General features: G+C 45.2%; 1 protein-coding gene and 1 long non-coding RNA gene across 2 annotated transcripts in view; one reads left to right on the top strand and one right to left on the bottom strand.

Annotated features, from left to right (window-relative positions):
- LOC106811775 (endophilin-A-like) overlaps window positions 1-8888 on the top strand; it is a 34956-nt gene that overhangs the window by 2735 nt on the left and 23333 nt on the right. The gene's annotated exons all lie outside the window — the stretch shown is intronic.
- LOC106811776 overlaps window positions 2997-8888 on the bottom strand; it is a 7162-nt gene continuing 1270 nt past the window's right edge. The window contains exon 2 of the long non-coding RNA XR_001394200.1: window positions 2997-3240. This is a non-coding gene — a long non-coding RNA (uncharacterized LOC106811776). The remainder of the gene's footprint in view (window positions 3241-8888) is intronic.

Below are 8888 nucleotides of genomic sequence, written 5' to 3'. Positions count from 1 at the left end.
TGAGGGACAACCATATGCTACTCTCTTGGTTGTCCTCCGGACAACCCAAAAAAAACCTTAAAATTGAGCACTGCCCTGGGGGACATAGACCTTATGAGTGCAGCCGGCATATATCTGACGGCTGCCGGGCACGGTCTTCGATTTCCTAAATGCCCGGCAGTTTTTAATTTTCAGCGTTATCTCAAGTAAACAAGGGTTAGGGTTAGGGTTAGGGTTAGGAACTGCCGGGCATTTAGGAAATTGAAGACCGTGCCCGGCTGCCGGGCATATAGCCACAGCGTAAAATCAAATGCCAAAAGTGTCCTAGTGGTCCATTCCCTAGGGGGATTTCTCTAAACCTTGAATCTTATTTCACTGTATACTTGTAGTCCCCGGCCATTATATATAGGGTGGCCATTTCCAAATTTTGAAAAAGGAGGACATTGCGCACGTGGTCATAGGTTACCATATATATATAGTTTCAAATTTTTTTTAAAATTAATTTTAAAGAGGCTAGATATAATTTAACGGCTACTGATTTAACACGTGGCGCCACAAAAGACTAACGGACACTGGCGTAACTTGAGCTATGAGCTATAAAAACCGTCTGTACCTAGCCATTGCCAGGTGTTCTCATAGGTATGGGCTGATCGCGAACGTGGTGGTGGGAGCAATTTGGCTGTGATTCGGCTGGTGGCGTACGCGGCGTCAAGAGACAGCGAGGAAGCGATAGAGAGAAAGTGAGATAAAGAGAGAGACAGCGAGGGAGAGAGAGATAACGCGAGAGAAAGAGAGAGAGAGAGAGAGCGAAAGAGAGAGAGACAACGAGGGAGAGTGAGTGTGAGCGAGCGAGAGAGGGGGAGAGAGAGAGCGCGAAGGGAAGAGAGCGCGAGAGAGCGAGAGAAAGAGAAAGAAAGAGAGAGACAATGAGGGAGAGTGAGTGTGAGCGAGCGAGAGAGAGACAGGGAGAGAGAGAGCGCGAAGGGAAGAGAGAGCAAGAGAGAGAGGGCGAGAAAGAGAGAGAGAGAGAGAGAAAGAGAGAGAGAAAGAGAAAGAAAGAGAGAGACAACGAAGGAGAGTGAGTGTGAGCGAGCAAGGGAGAGGGAGAGAGAGAGCGCGAAGGGAAGAGAGAGTGAGAGTGAGAGAGAGAGAGAGAGAGAAAGAAAGAGAGAGACAACGAGAGAGAGTGAGTGTGTGAGAGAGAGAGAGAGAGAGAGAAAGAGAAAGAGAGAGCGAGAGAGAGAGAGAGAAAGAGAGAGAGAAAGAGAAAGAAAGAGAGAGACAACGAGGGAGAGTGAGTGTGAGCGAGCGAGAGAGAGAGAGGGAGAGAGAGAGAGAGAAAGAGAGAGAAAGAAAGAAAGAAAGAGAGAGACAACGAGGAAGAGTGAGTGTGAGCGAGCAAGGGAGAGGGAGAGAGAGAGCACGAAGGGAAGAGAGAGTGAGAGTGAGAGAGAGAGAGAAAGAAAGAGAGAGACAACGAGGGAGAGTGAGTGTGTGAGATGCCGGGGATGTCATAGTACAGGCTCTCCTGTAGCGCGGTGTTGCATGTAACACCCAGCTCCGGCAAAAAGTTCATGACATTGCACTGTTCCTGTGTGTCCACTTCTGTCACTATAAATCTGCCACCCTTTGACAGAATTTCATTCATGGAAAGGACAGATTCTAATACCTGCTGAAATTCTCTAGTAGGCACTTCAGACAACAGTGAAGCCAAGTTGTTTGTGATTTTAAGAGCTTTCCTGTATTTTTGATGCTGTGATGGAACCTTGTGTGGTTTCGGATGCACTTGAACGGTGGCAATCTGTGTTTCAGTTTGTTGTCCTTGTTTGAGAAACGCTCGGTGACTGGACACATAAAATGCCTTAGTCCAGCGTCTGTGACATAGGCAGGGGTCAGCTGCAGGCATCCCTAAATGCATTCTCACAGCAAACACGTGTTTGCACGGAAGTGCCATCGCCCTGCTGAAGCCACAACTGCATGAATCTACCGTAGGATTGAGTAGGCCAGCTGGTGATCTGATGCAGAAAGCTCCAGCATCTCGTTCCTCCACAGTCAAACTATGTGCTTTCTCTAGCTGGGTTTTGACAAATTTAAAAGCATATGGTGTCAGGAGATCCATGTAGACTTCTTCTGGAGAGTTACTCAAACCACGATGACTTGGAACCTGAAGGGAAAAGTAGTTGTACTGTGACTACTCCCGCAGCGCTCTAAAAACACCGCGGCGAATCTCACAACAGCATAACCTAACACCTCCATGGCCACTTGTCAGGTAACTCATGTTTTAATCGGTGTAAACGCGGTAAACTGTAACACAAAAATGAGGAGTGGTAAGTATGCATTCGCTACTACACGGTGATTACAGTCTCAAAATCATAAAATATAGTGTGGCACGCACTAGCACTGTTATACACACTAATTGCAAGCTCTGCCAGTCCTTACAAACTAAATTCAAGATTTACAAATGTCGTGGGTTGTAATAACACGACGAAGATGAGTCTAATGATCGAACCTGTACGAATCTCACAGAACAAGTGTCCGTTACATTTTGGTGAGACCCACCACAACGCGGCAATGTAAAACTGCTTAAATTAACTATGAAGTTTCTGATTCGCGCATAAACGTGTTCTGCAGACATTTATCTGAATACTTGCACCAAAATAACACTACTAGTAACATCACAGTCACTAAGCCCGCGCTTAGCGCGGGTTCCAGCTAGTATTCATAATGCGCATTCATTTTACATACGGCCAGGGTTGCACAATATGCTGCAAACCTACATGTATGGGTAGACGCATCGTCTGGGCGCTACGCAAAAATTTTCGAATTCATGGCGGTTGTTGTTGTGTCGAGCGTTTGGTTACATCGAATGCACCGGCAAATTAGGGAGTATAAAGAAGGTATATAAGCATGAAAAGTAAACAGAAACGCTAATTGTATTTTCATACATTTTATTTTGTACAAATAACACACAAATATACTACTTGCTGGTGATCGAAATTCGTGACGTAGACAGTTTAATTGAGATGCTTTATTAACGTGTCAACCGTATCAACGGTAGCTAGCATTCAATTCTGCAAAAACCAAATACGTACATGTCTTTAATATATGAAGGCGCTAACAATTCTCATATTCATAAACACCATAAATGACCTTATCTAAATTATGCAAATTGCTAATTATGCCTGAATCGTAGTAGATGCTAACTTACTGTTCCGCCGGATCTCTTAAACACCAGCACCTTGAACAGAACAGCCTTACAACCTGAACAACAAATGTTAAATACAAAAAATGTAATTCACAATATCAGCCGATTACAATGCTACATGCATACATTCATATCAATACACCACAGGATTCCTGACTTCGAATTACCACGAGCTACTAATCTAACACGACATCATAAAAACCACATTCTTTAACAATCTTGATTAACATATTCATCATTAATCTCAGCGGCTTTCTATGCTACTTCTCTCCCTTCTAACCAGCAACGATTAACCTATTTCTAATCATAGCCACAGAAACCAGCTTCTCTGAACATACAAAGTACATAATCAAGCTATTACACGGCTAGATAACATTACACTAACGATCATAGAGAGAGAGAGAGAGAGAGAGAGAGAGAGAGAGGGAGAGAGAGGGAGAGAGATAGAGAGGGAGAGAGATAGAGAATGTCGCAAGTCATATTGGTTTTCAATGGAACCTATACAATATTTAGCACTGCTGAATTTATTTCGGATACAATTTCTAAACATTGTACATGATAAAATTAGTGTAATTTGCTTCAGTTCTAGTCTACGTGATGGTTATAATGTGATAACCTCACACTTTAGTGAAGTAAATTCTATTAGCCAGCTGTCCTCCCACTTTTGCAACATATATACTCTTGTAACATATATGCAAGTCTTCTTGCAAATTTGATGCATTGTGTGCTATGTCTATTCGCGAAGAATCAGGCATCATCATCAGAGTCGATCAGTCGAGTTGTCAACTTCAGCTACAGTAGGATGTGGATCTATGAACATGAGAATAACATGCAGTTAAACACGTAATACCATCACATATTAGATTTTTGCGACAATTAGGAATTTAGTGTTGACGATAGTTGTGGTAAGAGCTGGAACTAGAGGGAAAAGATGGCTGCACCCATGGCAAGGAGCGTGTCAACTGAATATCAATAAAATCATGTTTTGATACATATAATCGTCTATCCTTAACTAATCTATAAACATAACACTGGCGACGAGGATGTCTTTACCAGAATTTGCAAAGTTTGACACAATTCTGATGGCAATATTGGCCCTAGATGGACCAAATGGCTCGCAAGATTGAACAGACTCATGACGGTGCTGGATATCACAGATGCTACTAACATGCAGGCGGTTCTCCTACACTATGGGGGACCTGAAGTGGACGAAATATACGATACACTGACTGTGCCGGCCGCTACAGCCGATGTCAACATCTTTAAACAGGCCAGTAAAGCCCTTACGGATTATTTCACGCCCAGAACCAACACAGCTTTTGAAGTGTATAACATTCGTCAATGCAGTCAAAATCCAAATGAAACCTCTACCGTACGTTATTAGGCTCTGGGCACTTGCAAAAACTTGTGGTTTCGCTGAGGCCTATCGCAAAATCGCAAACCATATCATACTTGCTAGCTCATCGCAAGCTTTACGCCGCCATGCACTTTGCACAGAGATGGATTTGGACGACCTGATCAAGACAGCCAGAGGGTTGCAAATCGCCAACACCCAAGATGGGAAGGTAGAGTCTGGACAGAGTCAAGCTACTGTCCACCACGTTGCAGACCATGGTCATCACGCTGAAAGTCGCCATGAAACCCAACGTAAACACCTATCATCATCACAAAATCGACATTCGTCGCAGCGAGGCCGCAATCGAAGCCAAACTCATCATCATCATGATCATGGACATCAAAATCCAAGTCACGGTCGACAACGTCGTAACGTTACCTGTTTGTTATGTGGTCGCTCTCAACCTCATTGCAAAGGGGATTCCTGCTGCCCAGCTACTGACAAAGAGTGCACCGCATGTGGGAAAGTAGGACATTTTGCTATCGTATGTTGATCATGTCCTTCATCAACGTCTCGTGGACCAAACCCGCAAGCTTCAGTTCATTCTGTTCAACTCGCTGATTCTTTTGAGGAAGAATATTTCTTCTCGATTTGAAAGGAAGTCGCATACGTTGCAAGTGATCACCAACAGCTAACGTGCACTGTCAAAAGTAGGCTGCAGAATCTGAATCCAGGTGATCGTGGAACTTTCACTCTTGATATGATGGTTGATACCGGTGCTTCAGTTAATGTTATAGATAGCCAAGTCTACAACATGTTTCGCGATCAGTGGTCAAGTTCCGTGAAACTTGACACACCGTCAATCGCTGTCTATGCCTATCCGCTATCGTGACACGAAACCGAATCTGAATCAATTCGCCTATTCGTGGAACTTTCACTGCGATCATTCAGTATGGCACTAAGTCTTGCCCCTCAGACTTTTTCGTGTTCCATGGTGAAGGTCACAACTTCCTAAGCTTCAAGACCGCAAACCTGTTGGGCATCAGGCAACTGGCTGGCCCCACTCTAACCTGCAACCAAGTCTCGATCGACGAAGACACTGTTTTCAAGGAGGAAATCGTCAAGAAGTGTCCGAAATTGTTCTGTCCAGGCATTGGTAAAGTGAAGGATCAACAAGTCAAGCTACACATCGATCGCTCAGTACAGCTTCGACAGCAAAATCATTGCTGCATTCCGTTTCATGTACGTGGGAAAGTTGCAGAAGAATTCAAGCGTTTGGAAGAACTTGACATTATCGAAACCATTGAAGGGTAGACCCCTTGGGTTAGTCCACTTGTACCTGTTCCGAAGAAAAATGGTAACATTCGCGTGCGTGTAGATATGCGAGCAGCGAATCAAGCGATTCAGCACGAAAGACACGTTATGCCTACCATAGATGATGTCATCGCTGACTTAAATGGATGCACTGTGTTTAGCACATACGAGCAATGCATATCATCAACTGGAACTGTCGGCCGAGAGTAGATACATCACTACATGCAGCACTCATGTTGGACTCCAACGTTACAAACGTCTCTTTGGAGTAAACGCTGCTCTGGAGATATTTCAAAATGTAGTCGCAAGCATTCTTCACGATCTGCCAGGTTGTAAGAACATTTCAGATGACGTAATCGTTGGGGGGAAGGATACCCAGGAACATGACGCTTGTCTTCACGAAGCACTCCAGAAACTGGAAGACACTGGCATCCGCTTCAACTTGCCAAAATGCTATTTCTGCGTTCCTAAGGTGAAATTCTACGGTCATGTCTTCAGTAACAAGGGAATTCACCCTGACCTGTCAAAAACTTGATGCAGTTACCAACGCGCTGCCGCCGCAGAATGCCACTGAACTTAGATCGCTACTGGGGATGACCCAGTACTTGTCACGTTTCATCAAAGGATACGCATCAATCACCAGTCCTCTGAGAAAGCGAACGCACAACGACGTCGAATGGACATGGCGTGAAGAACAAGAGACTGCTCTTACTAGGTTGAAAGAAGCCCTGAAAGGAGCATCAGTAGTTACGTATTTCGATCCAAGAAAGGACACTGAGCTCGCCGTTGACGCCAGTCCTAAGGGTCTCGAAGCAATCCTATTGCAGGACAACATAGTTGTGAGTTATGGCAGTAGAGCGCTAACCGACGTAGAATCAAGATACCCACAGACAGAACGTGAGATGCTAGCAGTTGTGTGGGCAGTTGAACATTATCACTTGTACTTATACGGAGCAAGGTTTGTCATCTATACACCGATCACAAACCGTTACTGGGAATCTTCAGCAGTTACAAGCAAACGTCTGCTCAAATGGAACGTTGGCGTCTCAGACTTATGCCGTACGACTACATGCTCAAGTATCGCCCAGGCCGAGATGAACAAAACCCAGCTAATTTTATCAGTTGCCATCCTGTTGGAAAGCCGCCTACAGTTTCTGAAGCTGAAGAGTACATCAACTTTGTAGCCGAGAACGCAGTCCCAAAGTCTATGCCAATCGAAAGCATCGCTGAAGCCACATCCGCTGATCCTGTACTCGTCAAAGTTAGGAAAGCTATACGAAATGGAAAGTGGAATGACGCAGACCTACAACCGTACAGGAAGATACGGGACGAATTCGCAAGCAGTGATGGTATCATACTCCGTGGAACCAGAATCGTAGTACCCGAATCTTTGTGCGACAAGGCAGTACAATTCGCTCATATCGGACACCAAGGAATCGTACTTCCGAAAGCCCTACTGAGAGAGAAAGTTTGGTTTCCAGGGATTGATCGAATGGTAGAAGACATGATTGCTCGGTGCATTCCATGTCAAGCTGTAACTCGGAAGCCGAACACGCCAGAACCTCTTGTCATGTCACCTCTCCCAGCCGAACTGTGAGCTGAAGTGTCTGTTCAAGGATGGAGAGCATGGCCAGATTGAGACCTATGGCATTTTCGTCAATGTGGGGGTAGCCCCTTTAAAATCGAGGGGGGTGTTGTTGAGGGTCTTGTTTGTTTATTTTTACCGAGAAACATGTGAGTTCACAGGAAGTGTGGAAAAAACTGCGTTTAAGCGACACTACTCGCCCGTTTCTGACTGTTTCTCACCATTGCTACACGTAAGAATTTCCTGCCATGTTCCACTGATACGGTCCTCAAATGTATCTGCCTATTTGCGCACGCCATTGACGGACTTATACTACTTGCTCTCCGCAGTAAATTACCTGGAAATCCGTTGATATTCGTTGTTTTTTTGAAAATGCATAAATCAACCACGACAAAGTCCGCCATTGTTGTTGACTGTTCCCTACTGCCCTATTGCGGCCATCTGATGTATATGCATTTGCCAACCCCCTCATTTTCTAGCTGCCGCTGGCTGTGCGCATCTGCGTGTTGCTGGGCGCGCATTGCTAACATCTGACACGCGTAACGCTGCGGCAGCTGCACACGGTATATACAACCAAGATATGATAAAACGCACGTGAACGCACATTCTTCCAGTTGTGTTAGATGCACTCTGTACATTGAAGTGATATTGTCTCGTCGTACATAAACACTAGAAGACGGATGATGCAGATAGAGGTAATTTAATGTGTAACAACTGATAGTGACTGCTAGGCCATCTTAGCCATCACAGAGAGACCCTAGCTCGGATCTCTTAAACCCAGTTAACTCAGCAACCTAGTTTGGCACTAGGTGGCGCTAGCTTACAGTAGTATGGATATCACTACATCCCCATCACTTAGCTAGAATTGTGCATGTACACTTATATAGTGTTTCACAATCATTTCAGATATTGAAATGCTAGGTAACTGACATATACGCGACAGATATATGAAATCACATTAGTTTACATAGAGTACACACAGGTACAAAACTTAGGGATTATGAACAAACAAAGTAGGACATTCACAGGGGTAGACTACCCTCCTGTCCTGGGGGTTATTCTGCCCCGTCTAATCTCGAACGCCTGAGTATTAACTTCGTACGTTTACTCTTGGAATCTTGCTGGCAACCTTACTGCGCGGCCGTACCGGGTCTTGCCTGGACTGGAGTCTTTTCTCTGGATACGGTCCGTCCCGCTACTGAGATCCTGGGGCGAGGTGTCACCTTGATCGTTAGCTGAGGACATAGCAGCTTCACAGGAAGCCTGGTTGGACTCCTCATCGCACAGCTTCTCCATCCGCCCTGTAGTTAGCTCGCGCAGATGGCTGCGGTTTCGTCGTAGGCGTGTTCCATTTGGAGTCTCTACGACGTAACTTCGCGGCTGCTCATGTCGTGCGACCACTTCTCCTGGACACCACGTTTTGTTGCATTGGTCTAGGATCCGCACTCTCTGCCCCTCGTGCAGTGGTG

Source organism: Priapulus caudatus, unplaced genomic scaffold, assembly GCF_000485595.1.
Source record: "Priapulus caudatus unplaced genomic scaffold, Priapulus_caudatus-5.0.1 Scaffold573, whole genome shotgun sequence".
NCBI classification, from domain to species: Eukaryota; Metazoa; Priapulida; class Priapulimorpha; order Priapulimorphida; family Priapulidae; genus Priapulus; species Priapulus caudatus.
This window is presented reverse-complemented; position numbering and strand designations above follow the sequence as displayed.